Source organism: Balearica regulorum, chromosome 7 (genome assembly GCF_011004875.1).
Source record: "Balearica regulorum gibbericeps isolate bBalReg1 chromosome 7, bBalReg1.pri, whole genome shotgun sequence".
Lineage (NCBI taxonomy): Eukaryota > Metazoa > Chordata > Aves > Gruiformes > Gruidae > Balearica > Balearica regulorum.
In genome coordinates, this window is record NC_046190.1 from 27,209,718 (window position 1) to 27,226,923 (window position 17,206).

The 17,206-nt window shown below is 41.9% G+C and overlaps 1 protein-coding gene across 4 annotated transcripts in view; it reads left to right on the plus strand.

Annotated features, from left to right (window-relative positions):
• ZMIZ1 (zinc finger MIZ-type containing 1) overlaps positions 1-17,206 on the plus strand; it is a 361,022-nt gene that overhangs the window by 114,089 nt on the left and 229,727 nt on the right. For all 4 annotated transcript variants that reach the window (XM_075758629.1, XM_075758632.1, XM_075758631.1 and 1 more), the window contains one exon: positions 11,563-11,645. The gene's annotated coding sequence lies outside the window, so the exon portion shown is untranslated. The remainder of the gene's footprint in view (positions 1-11,562; positions 11,646-17,206) is intronic.

The following is a 17,206-nucleotide window of genomic DNA, read 5'->3' on the forward strand; positions in this document are numbered from 1 at the left end:
TGCAAGGAAGTTCAGGTTGGAAGCATGGGAAAGATGTAATCTGCTCACACACGTTGCAGACTCATAGGAGTCGTCCGCAAGCTTTTTTGATCTTTTTAATTCAAATATTAAGATAATTAAGTGTATGAATAGAGTGCTTGCTTCCAGTCCCTAGCTGCATATAAGAAGCAATTGGTACAACTTCACATGAGGGATGGCTTAATGTTGTTCAGTCCATGTTTAATCTTGTGGGTGGTTCTCCTGGCTTGTCTCATGGTCTTGTGCTGGTGAAAGATGTACAACGTTTCTTTTAGAATACACAGTAATAAAAGCTTCTGCAATACAATTGCACGCATTTTGCCAAAAAGAGATGGCAGAAATCATCTAGCAGTTTTCAGCTGTTACGTATTTTTTAAAAGGTCTTTACCAAAGGCAGCTGCTTCTGTATGCTTTGTCCAGCCAGTGTAGACCACATCTTAGTTTGTATTCCAGAATTATGCGCGATTCAAGTTGTATCTTTGTTTTCTGTTCCACATTGCGGATCACAGTGTGAGGCATGGTGTACAGGAGGCGGAAGGAAACTGATAATCCCTCAGGGAAGTTATTCTTTATATTTCATACATTAATTTCTCTGGAGTGTGAGTGCATATGTTAATTTTGTATATGAAAAAGGAGTTTAATCTATAAGGGCACTTAAAATTTGCTTGAAATAAGGGAACTTTTAATCTCTGAAAGCATCCCCAAAGTGCAGTTAACTATTCTGATGTCCTGACGACTCAACAGATGCTTCTGTAAGCTAGAACACATCTGTTAGATTACAGAACTGATATGCCACTATATGTGATTTAAAATGCCCATGAATGGATGTATTGTGATAAATATCATATAGATAGCAAGGATTTCCATCTTTTCAATAGTCCTGTAATAACATTTCACAACGCACTATTTATTCATTGTCGCGCTCTGGAGGTTGTTAATAGTAATGTGAAATGTCCAACCCTTCCTTCTTATCTTTGTAAACTTGTTTAGGTTTTTCTGCATCATCTTGGCTCCTTTTTAATGCATGCAGGCTATTGAGTGGTATTTTTAATAAAACAGTAGAACTGAAGATTTTTCTAAGCCTTTCTGAAGATTCCCAGTAGCCAATTCAACTGATTTTAGACTGCACTCCATCTGTCTAGGAAAGAAAGAAAATACATTAGTAGTCCACACATGAGCAGCTTATTAGTTCATTTGGTGTGTGCAGTACAGTGATTCAAGACTGATCTAAAATATTCATCCACAATTACTGGCACAGCACAGTTCAAAGTGCTTCAAATCTGTGGGTTTGACTGAGAAATTTAAGGAAAATAGCTGCAAATTGATTCTGTATGTAATTAATGAAACATTTCATTCTTATGTAAATATTAAATGCTTGGGTATTTTTTTCCCTTTTTTTCCTTTCCTCTTACTGAGCTCCCCCTCCCTGACCTCCATTATATGTTTGTTTGTTTTATAGGATGGTGGGTGGGCTGGCATGGGGGCATATTCTCTTGGGAGGAAGAATTAATAGCTGAGTCCTGTGACTCATTCACTGAGCAAACAGCTGTTCTCCCTCTCATTCACCCCTCCTCAGATGTCCATCCCACCCCCGGAGAGGAGCTGCCAGGAGGCAATGTTTGCTTCTGCCTCAGTTGTTGAAACTCTCTGTCCACTTTCTTGACAAAAATGTGCTTTCCTTGACCGCACCACCCCATGCACACGTAAAGCGGAGATGCGGATACGAGCCCTCCGGCCAGCTCCGCTGCGGGGAGCCTCCTGTCCGTCGGAGGGACACGGCAGACAGTCAGTGGCAGCCACAGCTCAAAGCGTCTGAGCACGGCTTTCCAGGGCTCACCTCTTAGAGAGCAGTGGCTTTGCCACAGCAGTGCCTGTTCGGAGCTGAGGCTAGATGCTAGTGGCTTTAATAGGGGTTAAAAGCTTTTGGCATGTTGGAGAGAAAGGGCTTTCGAGGACGGGAGAGAAGCAAGTGGATGTTTATGCGGATGTAAGGAGTGAAGTCGGTGAGGCAGGGCTGGGGTTTTGTTTAGGGTCTCTCCCTCCCTCTTTCAGTGTCACAGAAAATTAATCCGAGTTTTACAAATGCTATCAGTGGAAGAGTTTAAGAACAGCCTGCAGTAAAACTTAGAAGATCCCGAGGCAAACTTCAGCTTGTTTTGAAATTAAAGCTGTCTTTCCAGCTCACATGTCGCCACAGAACACAAATTGTGCAACGTTCCCTGCTCTTGGCTGCCTCTCCGAGCTGTCGCTGACCTGGAGTTTCAGCGTGGGCAGGCTGGCAGGGCTTGGCAGGAGGCAGGCCCCGGGCCCTGCCCTGCAGCCCTCCAGGGGACCAGAAAACCAGGATCCAGGGCTACCGGTTGGGGAGTACTTGAGTAACGGCTTGTGTGATAGACAGCAAGGAGTGCTCATCTGCTGCGACCAAATGACTTAAAGGGAAGATGGGGGGGGAAAACTGCTTCTAGCTATTAAATACCTAGATACGACTCTTCCTCTGAGGCACCTGTGCAATTATTCCTTTCTGTGCTTTTATTTCTATGACATTAATTTGCATAAAAGGCTTGGTTCTCTAAAACTGTGTTTGCCTGCCTTGGGTCGTGGTGTTGCAGCTTTCCTGCTGTTCGCTTCCCTGGCGTGACAGCACCGCTCACGCAGGCAAAGCAGGCGATAGCCGCCACGCTGCACCGTGTGTGGATGTAGGTTTGCGTGTATGCGCCTGTGCACAGCGTTTAATCTTAGAGAAGAAGGTGGTTGGAGTATGGTAGTATTCAGTGAGCTGATGTGAAGGCTGTCAAGAAACAGGACTTGGCGGTGAATAGACTTGAACTTGTGTGCAATGCCAAGCTTCACATGTAGAGAGATACATGTTCATCCATAGGTTTTGGCATACCTGCTAGGGACAGTGGCTAAACCCAATGAAATTAAAGTTCGTAATTTTTAATTAATGAGCTGACTGGCAGCAATATAGGATGTTAAAATTACTTTTTTTTCCTTCCACACACGCAAACTTGTTTCCCTCAATGTGGGTCTTTACATCACTGGAATTGCTTTCTGTTCAAATACCTCTTTACTGGTGAGTTCTATTCTGATTTAACTAAAAGGGGGGAGATACCCTTCTTGTCTCCACTCCCATGAGTGGAAGGTAATGGCAGGAATGGACATCTGTATATTGATCAAGGTTAAAAGGTTATTAGGCAGGGATGGTAAAAAAATCTGCCCCTGATTTCACACTGCTGACCTTTAAACTTTATCTCAGACAGGAGAATGTGGGAGAAGGAGATGGGTTCTATATGTGCTTTCTTTAGGTACTTTAATAAGAGCTCTTAAATACTATTCTTTGGTTTTGAAAACGAATGCACCTCATTTTTAACTTGCTCTGTTTTAAGAAGTTAAACTGGAGATGTTTTTGTGTTTTGCTGCTAAGGCCAGACCCCTCTTTTGTCATCATTATTTGAGGCAAGTGGACAAAGGAAAATTTTGGGGATTTCAGCTAAGTTCTACAAAAGGGTTCTAATAAATGGGGGATCCAGCTCAAAACTACAGGACAGAAGTTAGGGGTGTACTTTCCACATAAAAAACCCAAAAACCTGTTAAAAAGTACTTTTTACTTAAGACGAAATGAAGAGTTTTTCCCTTATAAAACCTGAGCACAAAGCTCTGAAAGTGTTTAAGGCTTTGTGGATTTTTCTTTGTTTTGACAGTTATCTTTGAAAAACATCTTTCCTCACTTTTGTGCTCCCTTTCTGCATATGTGTATTGCTGTATATGCAACCTTGTTTCCTACTGTATCAGGGAAGAATGTTTTCTGAGCAAAGTGAAACAAAACTTTTTGTTTATAAACCGAAGATGTTTAGTGTAATGAAACGAAGTGGAAAAGATACATCACCAGCATCACAAGTGTAGTGTTTTCAGTTTCTTTCACCCCAGTATTTTTCCCTTAATGGAGGTTTTAGTACCTCCCCACACACCAGCAAAAATAATGTGCATGTATCACATACAGCTCTAAGACATTTGCTCTGCTCATGTGCTTTAGTAGTAATGCCATAAAGATTTTAAAAAAATATATTCTACTGCCAAATGTAAGACACTTGTTAGTCTCTGAGATGATGGCTTAATTTTTAGTATTCCTTGGTGTTTTATATCTTGACATTTCTTATGACCTACAATTAAAATTACTTTAGTGAAGTCTCAACTTATATCCAGATTGCTGAGTGTGGTTGAGTGTCTCCAGGGAGAGCCTTGAACTGCTCGCTAAATCAATTTGTTCTTTTCTTAAAACAGATTAAATATGTTTTATCACTTTAAATTAAAAAATAAATAACCCCATATGACATAACTGCTACATGTAAAATTAAAAATGCACTTTGTGCATTTTGAAGGGTAGCAATTTTGGTGCCAATGCTGTGCTGATCGTATTCCACCAGAGAGAGAAATGAATGGTTAAAAACAAGCATGTCTAATCCTGTCTCACTGTTCTGCTAGTCTCGTTTGAGAATTAAGTTGATGGCACGCTACTTGGGTGGGTGCTAACTGCTAGATGTGGCAATAATCTTCTTTAGCAGAGCCTGAGACACTCTGCTTCCACTGCACCGCCTCCCTGGAGTTAGATTATTTTTATTTTTTTTTAAATTCATCTTGTTCGTGCATACTGCTTTCTTTTCAGGTCAACCTTCTCCTACCTATTCCTTTAGCAAGATTAGCTGCAGAACTTGCTTGTGACTCACCTGCACCCTTAGTCGATGCTTCAAGTATAATTTCAGTAGATGACTCCTGCCTACAGTTTATTTTGTATCCAACACACACCAGAAGCTTCTGGTGCTCTGCAAATCTGCAGAGGATATGCAGGCAGCTGTACGTAGGGAGAGTCAGATGCACTGGCTATGCCAGAAGCAGCCTTTGTTCCTTCAAACCACTTCCATGGCTGTGTTTGAGTGGATTATTGTTCAAGGCTCTGTAAGTACAATAGGATATAAGGAAAAGGGAAGGGGAAATTTTCTTCTGAAATAGAACAAAACAAACTAAAAAAGTTGCTACGGAAATAGATGGCAAATGGTGTCTAATAATGGGATTTTACAAGAGATGTCCAAGCTCCAGAAAAACAGTTCAGTTTAAGCCAAGATTAATAGTGCTCGTTATCCTATGCCTGTGAGTTGGCAACTCAGTCCTCTGCTGTAAACAGATGCTGTCTAATATGCTGCTGTCTGCTGCAGACTAGGTAGGAGCTGTTACTACGATGGCCACTTGTGAAATGATAACAAATTGCAACCTTTAATGGTTTCGGATTCATTTGCCCCGGGCTGATTTTTGCTGTTGCTGGCTGTGGTGCTGTTAGGCTGGAGCAGGTGCTGGAGGAGGAGCAGCCTGGCTGGGGAGGTGCGGAGCTGCACCTGGGCTGACTCCCTGGCACAGAGTAGGCACACTGAATCTTTCTTTTTTCAGCTCAGACCAAAGCCACAGGCATCAGGGTATTGTTTCAGATCAAAGTTGCGGCGCATGTCTTCACAAAGATGTGCCGAAGCGCCCGTCCTCCAAGTCCTATTTCCCTGTTCCTGTGTCCACCCCTGCCTCCCTCCTGGTGCTAGATCTCCTGATCCAGCCTACTGACTTGTGTGCAGCCCTTCAGTCTGGGCCAGGGGGCTGGGAGGGAGGTGAGGTGCAGCACAGCCCCGGGAACTGGAGGGTTTCCAGGGGTGAGGTGGGAGAACAGAGACATGGACAGCAGCGATGTTGGCCTGGTGGCTGTAGGTGCGCTGGGCCTGTCTTAAGTTCACAGGCAGCCTGGAAAAGAGCACCAGATTGGGAAAGTGGTTCTTCCCGTAATGAGATATTTGTGGAACAAGTTGGGAGCAGCAAAGGATTTTGTTGTTGTTCTAAAGTGAAGATCATGATAGTGCTTACTGCTCCGGTTAGGCCTTATATATGTAGGGTATGACACAACCTTAATGTTCCCTTCCATCTCCAAGTGATGAATTTACATCTTCGTGGCTTCCTACATCTGAGAGAAAGCATACTCCAGTTATGTTGGGGGTTTTTGAAATACAAGTTTGAGACAGGTTTAATTTCTGTTTATGCGGAGAAAAAAAGGTACGCTTTTATTAAAAATCAGGAAAAACTAATTGAGGAAATGGTGGTTGAGTAAACAAAACTTTTGCTGTTACCCCAGTGAAAAATAGGGGGGGGGGAACCAAGCAATAATGAAAATATTTATTACTGCAATTTTTTCTTATTTTGCTCTACCCTGATAGCATTCTATAGCATTCTCACCCTAACAGGGTGAGCCTGAAAAATCTCCCAGGAGGATGGGTTGCAGTAACGACGTGATACAGCAACCACAGGTTTGACAGCATGTCTAAGCGGCTGCGGCGTTTAGCACAGTGAGCTTCGCCATCGCAGGCCCCTGCGATCTGCCTGCGAGAACCTGCTTCTGTATTGGGAAGGAATGCCGTAGCACAGGAGCACTGGGCAAGGGTTTGCTTGGAACTCTGGGGGCACAGGGAGCCCCGATGGGATGCAGGCAGGGGGCTGATGCCAGGGCAGGCAGGAGGATGCGTTTGGTGGTGCCAGGTGAGGAACATGGGGGGTTTCACTGCAATGTGGCAGCTTTCTGTGGCTATCTGCTGCTTGTTGTTTGGAAGGAGTGTTCATCCTTCTTGTTCTATCAGATGAATGCCGGTATTTTATAGCCATGTGGCTGCTGCGTTCTGGTGTAATGTGTTTATGTGCTTTTGGTTCTTGCTTTAATAAGGATTATTGAGGACCAAGTCTGGGTGTAAGCAAAGCTGAAAGCTGTCAGTTTGAAGCTGCAGTCCCTCTGCCCCCCTTCCTTCTGTTTCCCTTTCCCAAGAGCTTTTCTTCCCAACTTAACTCTCCTTCCTTACCCCTGCCCTGCCCAGGAAATGAGCACACCAGTCTCTTTTGAGCTTAGTCTCTCTTTCTCTGTCTGTTTTTTGCCCTCTAAAACCCCCACCTATTTTATATTGCTTACTTTAACAATGTTTTATGCTTCTCTTTCATATAAAACTAGCAGAGTACCGCTTTTCCAGCAGAGGACAGCTTCTAATGCTTACCAGGCATATGCTTAGTGTTGATTTTGAGTTGCTTTAGAATTTCAAAAAAGCCCAAGTTTCTAAAAACAAGTCAGGAGACTTGGTAGAGGGGTATGATACCTAACAAGGACTGTGTATAATATTTAAACACGCTGTAGAAGTTTGTAGATTTTCCCACATAGCAGTACTCTTGTTTACCAGTAAGCTTATTTAGGAAGCACAGCATTTTGTGTTCTTCACTTGTGACCCAGTTACAGCCCTGCATAAATGAAAAGTTGGGATTGTCGACATGCTGTGGTTTTACAGGAATTTTAAATTTGAACTTATTCTGCAGTTTAAGGAGAATAATGCTGGAACTTGGAAATAACTTGTGAAAGTAGAAAAATATCCTGAAGTGCACCTGCCCTATGTATTTCCATAAGAAGACTGTACAACATGCTTAACTGTCTGTGCAGTATTTCCATTTTCCAGGAATTTCTCTGTGTGTTTTGTATTTGCTATCTCTTCGTTTTTGTTTGGGTATGCAGAGGCCAAGTGGTATTTTGTGTATGGAAACTGAAGGTTTTGCTCTTGGTTAACCTTAGAATTTTATTTATTTAGAGTTAAGTCCAGCACAGGCTGAGTGCTGAGGTGTAGACAGTGAGCTACCCTGGGGTCCCTCTTGCTCTCCTCAGATGGTAAGACTGAATAAGAGACACGGGGCTCCAGGAAGATCTATAGTAGTCCTGTCTCTAAAAGCTGGTGGCCACCAGGTGGACCAGGGCATGATGAGAAATCAAGGAAAGCTGTTTGTGCTTGACCCAAGTCCATTGAGATGATACGACTGAGACTTAGGAGGCCTAAAGGTGAACTCTGTGTTGCTTCCCTGTTGGATTTCTTCCAGTTCCTCCCTTCAGTGTTTCTTACATGCTTTAATTTTAAGACTCGCCATGATGCACAGTTTGCTCTGGGCGTTTCCCTTATGTATACTGACCTTTTCCATTGAGTCATCTTGGCAAAAACACGGAAAACCAGAGCACCATGTGAAAAGAAAAATGTTGAAACTGTCTGGTATACTGGGCCTAAACTTGGTGGTGGGGGGCATCCACTGAGCTGCCTTTCAGCAGTGCCTCCATGGGACTGTGGCTGCCCCAGACTGGAGTGAGGGCACCCCTGAGGGACTGCAGCCACCCCAGGCCAGAGCCAGGACGTCCTCAGGGGACTGGGACCAGTGGAGGAGCAGTCCAGGCTGGGACAGGGGAAATCAAGTGAAGGAGCAAGGAGCAGTGGAAGGACAAATGAGAAGCGAGGAGGAGCAGACAGAAACCATTGCACACACAACCCACAGCCTCCTGTGCTGCTTGTTGTCTCGCCAAAGGCATTGGGATGGACTGAGTGTAAGGCATGGGGGAAACAAGGGAAGTTAGGCAAGCAAAGGGAGGGGCGAAAAGGGGTCTGAAGTTGAGCCTTAGGAATGGGGAGGAAAAGAGTTTCCCTCAGTGTTTGCTGAACTGCTTAGTCTCCTTTTTTTTCCCCATCAACTCCTGAAACAGTAATTAAAAGTGCATTAATTGGCAATAAAGTAGAATTCTCTGAGTTGAGATTGTTTTGCCCGTGACATACAACAAATTTTGGAGATTCCTGTACTACTTCTCCAGTTTTTAATCACCTTTACAGCTTTGCTTTTGAACTTTGGGAGCCTAGAGATATAGCCTTTAAAACAAACAAAAATTTGAAAGCTGACATTTTCATGTGATGATGAGACTTTGGAGAGCTGGCTTTAGGAAAAATTCCTACTATTGCAGGAGAAACGATAAAATTGCCAGACTTGGCAGCCCTGCTGCGTTGCTTCTCCTTATTCCTCTCAACTTCTGCAGCCTTCCCTGCTTGTGTTGGTCTTCCTCTTCACTGTATTGATTTTTATGGTGTAATCTACTTGGAGCAAGGGTTTTGTCTATTATGCGCTTGTAATGCCCCCCCCATTACTAAAGAAATAATCTAATACAAAGTGCCTGAGATTTCAAGCATCTAGCAGTTTGTATCCAAAAAAGCGTTTGGCCAAAAAACCTGCGTTTTTTGTGCTCCCTCTGCTGGATCTGGAAGAGCAGGAAATATTATTCACCGGCCCGAGAACTGCCGGTTCCCCTCCTCGATCTTCCCTGATTCCCACCCAGCAGGTCCCTTATTGGGTATTTGTGGGAAGGACTTGGTGCTTTCCAGTGTCTGCTCGTGCAGCTGTATCACGGGACGTGAACCGGGTATGAACGTGAAAAGGGTGGAGATTGTGCGGCATCGAGTTGGGCCACAGTGAGGCCATGGTTGTACACCTGGAAAGGGTGGCTAGTGCCGAGTTTAAGGTGTTTCCAGTTGTCTCCTCTTCCCTACCCATCTATTCTCATTTTCAGGTGTAGCCCACTACTCCCAAACTGTGCCAGTGAAACTGTTTCAGGGATCTTCCTAGAAATAGGATGAGAAAACGGATCAGACTTCAATAAAAAGCTAATTTTATTTTTAGAAACTGATTCCAGTTCAGAGCAAAACCCTGTGAAGCGTGCTGGCAGAGCTGGGGCTGGAAGGCATGGGAACAGGCTGGCGCAGCGATGGGGGAGATGGTACAGCCCCTGAGCAGGTTGCGTGGTGAAACCGGGGAGCCAGATGCTGGTCCGGACAGCGCCAGTGTCCTTAGAATAAGCTTTGAGCTGATTTGTGAAAAGGGGTGGGTGGTCTGTAATGTGGATTCACAGAAATGTTAATGGGTATAGCCCTTTTAAGAGGTGCTTTATAAAACAAAGTAGGAATTGTGGTGCCAGTTGTACAGATTGGCAGAACTGAAGCACAGGGGAGGGGAGCAAAGTGGTGGCTTGGTGCGTTGCACCGGTGCAGTTTAAGCTGGTTTAAGCAGCCTCTGTTCCTACATGGAATCATGGCTGATTGCTCCTGCCCTGTGCCTGCTCCCTGCCTTGTGTTGGCGCAGCTATTTACGAAGACAACATGCTGAAGGAAATTAGTTTCCGAGAGAAGTGAGAGGTAAAGTTGAAGCTGCCAAGTAAATGCTACAGCCCAATTTGCCAAAGTCCCATCCCGTTGCACCTGGAATGGTACCCAGCTCCTGGGGTAGGCAGAACAGAAATTTGTGCTTTGGAGGAACAAACTTAGAAGTTGGATAAATAACTAATTCCGACTTCATTAAAGACCCAGTCCGCATTAGCTGAGAAAGTCATGTTAACACATACTAAATCTGAATCAATTAACATGTTCTTCCTGGCTTGTATAAGCAGAACAAAAGCACTGGGGAGAACTTCTGGATGAGAATAAATATGTTCTGGGGAAAACATTCACAGTTCAATGAGGGCTTAAAATCCAATCATTCACCCAGGGCGCCTGTCAATATATAACTTCTCTAAAATTGCTATTTATTGTGAGACAAGAAAACCATCAGAGTTGGTGTCTGAAGCAGACGGTCCCTTGGCGGCACTGTATGTGTCAGGGTTGCATGACTGTTTCTAACATGGTTTTCAGACGTGTTTTTATTCTTTGCGAATTATCAGTGAACAGAATAAATATGACTGCAGAACAAATATTGAATGCAACTAACAAGTTATTTGTAATAACTTGAAGTTTTTCTACTGCATTTTGTAAGTCACCTGTGACTTTTGCATCATGCGAGTTCTTATGAAAGTGTCTGGTCCTACAGCTGGTCTGCGGGGAGGAGCTGGGACTGGCTGTGAATTGTGCACCTTATTTTTTTCCCATAATACTTGCATTTTCATGTGTGATGGCAAATTATTTTGCATGAAAATTATTTGGAAGTTAGTCAAAAGAGAAGCAAAATGTAGTCATTGTGTTCTGTTCCTTTCTTCAATATTTGCTGAGTTTTGGAGCCTTAATCCTATAAGGCTGTAAGGACACCTCGTCTGCCTGCTGAAACAGCATGTAACAAAATACACACTGCCCGTAAACATTCCCCTGTCTCCCTTTGCAGTCTGTCCTTATAATTAAAAAGCATATCCTAGAAGTCGCGGTGCTGTGCCAACGTAATGCATAAACTTGCTTTGTTTTGCTGCATACAGGATGGTGGTTTTGAGGTATTCGCTTAAGCAGAGTTTGGGGGTTGGATTATTTTTTTAATGGCACTTAGCTCACAAGAGTCAGCAAGTACCCTTTATAAAGAGAATAAAAGAGATTTCAGCATGACCTTTAACTGGGGGAAAAAAAAATTCCATTTGGTTCAGGAAATTTTGATATAAGCCTCAGCAGAATTCTTGCTATCTTTTACTCATCTCGTTGTTAAAGGCAAGCAAACCTGTAAGACTTACACTGCTGGAGCAAGTTTCAAAAGCTTGGGGGTGGCAGAGCTGGGCTGGAACCCTGAACCAGCCTCAGATCTGGTCCCTCCAGGCTTGGTCCTGGGACTCCTAAATGCTCATCATTCATTTCAGGTCTGTTCAGTGAGCTGCTTTAAATGCTGCCGTGTTATGCAGGAGAACGGAAGCGTGATGTGTCTGTATTTTTATTGCAGGAAAATGGATCTTGTTATGTGAGGGCATTGAGGAAACAGTCCCCAGCTACCGAGAGGAAGAAAGGCCGGTGGGAAATATTCAGGTAGGAAAGCTTTATGGACCATCAGGCAGTAAAAACACTTGTGGGCCTTCAGTCTGTTACCAGACGCTCCCTCATCTTTTATGCTTTAACAGCTGATCTGGTCACTATCAAAGTTTATTTGTTGTTTTAAGAAGCAGTCCTGTTTGGACAATTGATTGCAACAACAAAACACTGCAAGCAAAGCCCTCAGCATAAACATTCCTGGGGCTATCCCTGCTACAATATTGATCCTGATACAAAATACAAACAAATTAGTCTTTACATGAGCCATTCAAGCTATAAAACAGAGCAATAATATGTTCTACTTGCTGCCAATAAATGTGCATTTATAATAAACAAAGTAGAAATCCCTGATTGGAAATGAACAGTAGTTTCAATAATGTGTTCAATAGCTCATGTCCAGCTGTTGTACAGAATTAAAAAAACCACAGAGTAGACACTCCAGGGTTTCTGTTGCCTTCCCCCATTAAGAAAAATAATCTTTGCAAACTTGTTCTGTTGCTACTTTTGATTTGTTTTGTGTGGTGGTTTGTTTTGTTGGTTTGGGGTTTTTTTTAGATATTTTAAGTATTTTATAAAGCAATGAGTAATCTTCTCTTTCCAGTGTAGTTAAGAGCTTCTCAAGAATTTGGTCTACATCTTAATTTTTTTGTGGACCAGCTGCCTTTCCTTACACTGTTATGTGGGTCATCTCCACTTTCACTCGTTGTCATATCCCTGTGGCATTTCCTTATATTGGCAAATAGCATTAAAGACCCTTCCCTGTGTGTGTAGTTGTTTTGAATGCAACTGAAATTAGAGGAGGAGTCAGTACCCTTGTGCCCATCACCACTGAGGGTATGTGGATGATAACTGAACCCATTTCCAAAAGGAAAAAAGTTAATGATCATCAGAACATAGATTTCCCCCCCCCAATCTGCTCTACCATGCTCATATAATCTTCCTCCCCCTCATCCATATTTTCAGTGCTGCACTTTGAGCTACAGACAGTTGACCTGAAGGCATTTCTTGATGAACATTTCTGTCTGCTCTCAGCCTTGAAAAACTCAACCTTTTCAAGAGCTGTATGGGAGAAAAATGTGTAAAACTAATATTTACAGGCTGAAAGAGAGGGGAGAGGAAAGACTAAAGTGTAAAACTTGCTTCCAGCAGAAATGCCATCCCTCTTTTACCTCTGATAATTAGAAGCATTTCTGACATGGCTACAAAAGCAAGTTAGTGGTGTGTCCCTGCCATTTGCTGTGCTTTTATGCTGCAGGACTGTTTTCCTTTCTGTATTGTGATGCTTTCTTCAGTTTGTTTTAAGACAAAACACAAATTTCAGCTGATACTCAACTATTACATTATGATTCATCCATACTCCTACACTTTAAACGATTACTTCCAAGTACTTACACATGATTGTTTGTAAAAATACAAGGTTGTTATTCAAGTTCACATTTTGAGTACTTTTTCATAATGTTATTCAAGTTCACATTTTGAGTACTGTTTCATAATGTTTATCAAAGCTCATGTGTATAAATCCTTTTATTAGTAGTTCTAACAGAAATCATATGAGAAGACTAGCAGTAGAGGAGAGGTTTTAATTGTGCCATAATTTTCTCCAGAAAAAGATCTTGGCTATATTAAGAAATACAATAGTACTGATTGTAACTCTAAAAGGAGATTTAGAGGACATTGCAAATAGTTTCTGGTGGTGCCTTAAAGAGTATACTGTATTTTATGCCCCCCGAATATAGGTCTAAGACTTTGGTCTTTTATAATAAAAATGTGTGCAGGCATAGAAATGCAGCAAATAAAAAAAAAAAAAACCAACCCCACACCAAAACCCACCCTGTTTTAAAACTGTGTTCCTGAAAATTTCATGGAGACTTCCTTAGGGTTGGATCTTGGTTTAAAAAAATAAAAATCACTTTTCTGTTCTGTGAAGAAACTTGGGAAAGAAGTTCCTTGCTGTGCCTTTGGGTCACGTGGCCTCGCTGCTGTAGAGCTGGAATGTTTGCCATGGTATTTCCGGAGGCTTCATAAACACACAGAAAGAACAGGGGGGTTAGGAGGATTTTTTTTTTTTTAATTATTATATCCACCCGCTGTGGTTTTTTTCTTCTTTTTTTAGCAGCCTAAATTCATTACAATTTTTAGGAATTCAAGAGAGTTTTTATCTGATCAGTCCAATGAATTTTATTAATTCATTTGTTTTTTAAAGAAAAAAGTTAAAAGATATTTGGCACTTTCTTAATTGCTGAATTTGTCTAGAATTATTTCTTACTTAATGTAATACCTGGCAACCTACATATTAAGCCTAACTCCGCTATCTAGACAGTCTTAATGGTTTACTTTTGGCATCTGTCACTGTGAGTGGCATTTGGTAATCTGTCTTGATAGCTGTCATCTTGCAAGCTAGAGTAATGCAAACAAAAGATGAGCACTCAAACAAGGTTACAGCGAAGAGCCATTTCCTAAGTCCTGCTGTGGCGGCGTAGAATCCCCAAGTCAAATCAGGAAAGCACAGAATTAGTTCTGGCTCCTGGGATATGAGGGTTAAGATTATGCAAACCTCTTCTTTCTAACTGTAGGAATAGCACGTGCTCCTTTTGAGACTTTGCAAACAGCAACTCAAACTGCGATTGTGAGGACCTCTGTGTTAGTCTGTGATGTCATGGATATGTTATGTCTTAGTGGCAAGGTGGGCTGAAGGAGACCCTGTGGTTCCTGTTACGCCCCTGGGCTGGCAGACATGTGTCTTCTACTCCCTTCCCCTTCCAGCCGAGTTGAGCTGCCTGTGGAACAAGGACAGAGAACTGATCTGTTTTAAAAATAACCCAGCAAAAATGGGGGGGGCGGGGGGCATGGTCAGTGGAAGGTTTATAACCATGTCAAGATGGTGGTGTTGCTGAGTCAGATTATTAATTACATTAGAAGTTACAGAAAGGCAGTATTGTTTGTCTTAGAGCTTTCCTTTAAAGTATGAAATAGTAGATTTCCCCCCCCCCCCCCCCCCCAAATTCAGGCCCTCAATTGGCATAGCCAGGAGGACCCTCAGTAGATCTGGAATTGAGCAAGGGCTTGGGTTCTGCATGTTGACAGGGCATCCTCACTCCTTCCTCCTCTCCCCTACCAAACTTTTTGAAGTCCTTGTTTAAGTGTGACTAATTATTTAATGATACTCTCCTGGTGTGGAAGTGTAGCATTATTTACTTTAATAAGGTAAGACTTATGTTTTGTTTCCATAAAATGTGTAATGTCTGATTGCCACAGGTGCCTTATTGTCTGACTCCTGGGGGGTACCTCTGCACACCTGTGTGGACACAGCAACACAGATGTTGGATAGTAGAAGAAGAAAAAGAAGGAAGAGGAGCAAAATCATTAATTGAAGAACTGGGAAGGTTTTAGGGTAGGAAGAATAAGGCAAAGACACAGCAGGAAAAAAAAAGGCTGGAGGTTTGAGGAAGGAAAATTGTCCCTCCCAAAATGAGCTTTGTTGACAGAAAACATCAACATCTTCCCATCTGAAAGATGGGAAGAACTGGTTGAGGTGGTTGAAGTGATAATTTTGGAAGTGCTCCCATGCTGGGGGGTAGGCAGATGGGGTACAGCAATTGCTGTGTAGGCCACTGATGTTTGAGTCACTTCTTATGTTTGGATTTCTGCAGTTTCAAAGCTGAGTTGAGGTGTGCTTTGAATCTGAAGGTAGCTAGCTGAACTGGTAATGTTCCCACTGTTTTCTGGGTGCTCTGCTCCTTGTCATGTCAGTATTGGGGTGGGGACTGGGGAACGAAGAATCCTTTGTTTTATCCCTGCTTACCTCAGTGGCTGTCAGTAGAAAACTGTTGGATCCTGTGACATAAAATGAATGCTATGATAATTGGTCAAAGTCATCTGGATTGGTCTGGTCTAGAATGGTGGTACCCACTGCTCTGTAGCAACAGCAGTCAACTGAGAGGGAATTGTATGGAGCGAAGAAGTAGTCCTGAAGCTATTGGGCTGCTATATGTGAAAAAAACCATACTGTTTCAACAATCAGCTTTAACTATAAATGCTCTAGTTATCCTTTGCAAAACTAAGCCATGATTCAAAGGCAAACTGTGTTTTAAGTTTGGGGTTCTTTTCCAAGTGATCACCTAGAAATGTGGAAAAATACCCAAGAAATCTTGTACAGTGTAACTAAAATGTTGGTAACTTCATACTTGAGTTGTCTTCAGTGCTGTGCTGCTTAGTAAAATGCTGTAGCACCTTAAGTTTCAGGTGAAAAAGGGACATAAATCTGCCTCTTTAGGTAGAGAAAATAGTGTACAAGAGCTTGCTTCTTTCTTCTGGAGATGTTCTGGTGTTTTATCTTCTTCCTTAGTATATCTCAGTGGTTTGTAGCTTCTGTGCATTTATGAGAATTTGCAAAGACTTTTACAGTTAATTTTGCAATGATATTATATGTATCTGAATAATACTTTTCATGTTGTTTGGCTTTGACCCTTGCCATCTAAAACTTCCCAATCCTTTATAAGGAAACTTTGTTTAGGCAGGCCAATGGGAATCATCGTTGAAACTTGTTCTCAAAAGCTCCGTGTTCTTAATTGCTTTTGACAGTGATTGGGAAAGATGTCACTTCGGCATAGTGAAAAGCAACCAAAATAAATTATATTTTTAATGAAGGATTCTCTATCTGGATGAATTGATGCTGGCAGGGCAGTATTGGTTAAAAATAGAAGAACCTTCTGCAGACACATTGCAGTTTATCCTGGTTTTATTTTGTCTAAACAAAAAGCAAAGTACATGTACTGAGTGTAGACAGGCCTTTTAGTCTGAGGTACTTCCTTTGGCAGATGGCTTCTGATTTATTTATTTTTTTAAAGTAAGTATTGCTTTGAAGGGAGACCAAATAGAATCAGCATTCAAGTATTCTGTTTATCATGTGTCTGCATGGGAGATTGCTGTATCCTGTACTAAACCTATTTTATGGTGATATGGACAAGACTCTTACAGCCTTATAAAGGATGCTAGCTTGCATTCCTCTGTGCAAAGAAGTATTTCCAAAAGAAATAATAAGCTGATTGAATATTTATTTTTGTTCAATACAAAAGTATTTGTAGCTAACTGGCAAATATTTTACTTCTCTACCCTCCCTTTTCCTCTTGATCTTGTTGATCTCCTTGGTGTTTGCTTCCAACTATTAGAAATGTGGTGGTCTAGGGTATTTTAGATCAGCTGCTTTACAAGCCAAGAATTTTTATCTTTTCACTGAAAGCATATGTAAGGAAAGGGACTGTTAATTTGACTTGTACAGCTTACACGTATGTATATAGTATATATTAGACATATTTTAGATAGATGTGTGTGTAAGTTGAGATCTTGTTTCAGAGCACAGTCTGTTAACGGTTGACGATTATATATATGTATTTTTAAATGACTCACAAATTTCAAATAAGGTTAAATTAACCTGCAGTATTAATACTGTGGTGGATTTTTAAATATGTTTCATGTTGAACAGTATTAAACTAAATTCCTGTATTTAATCTTATTGAAGTTAGAAAATTCAAGGTGCAGCTGTGTTTTCACACATTTTA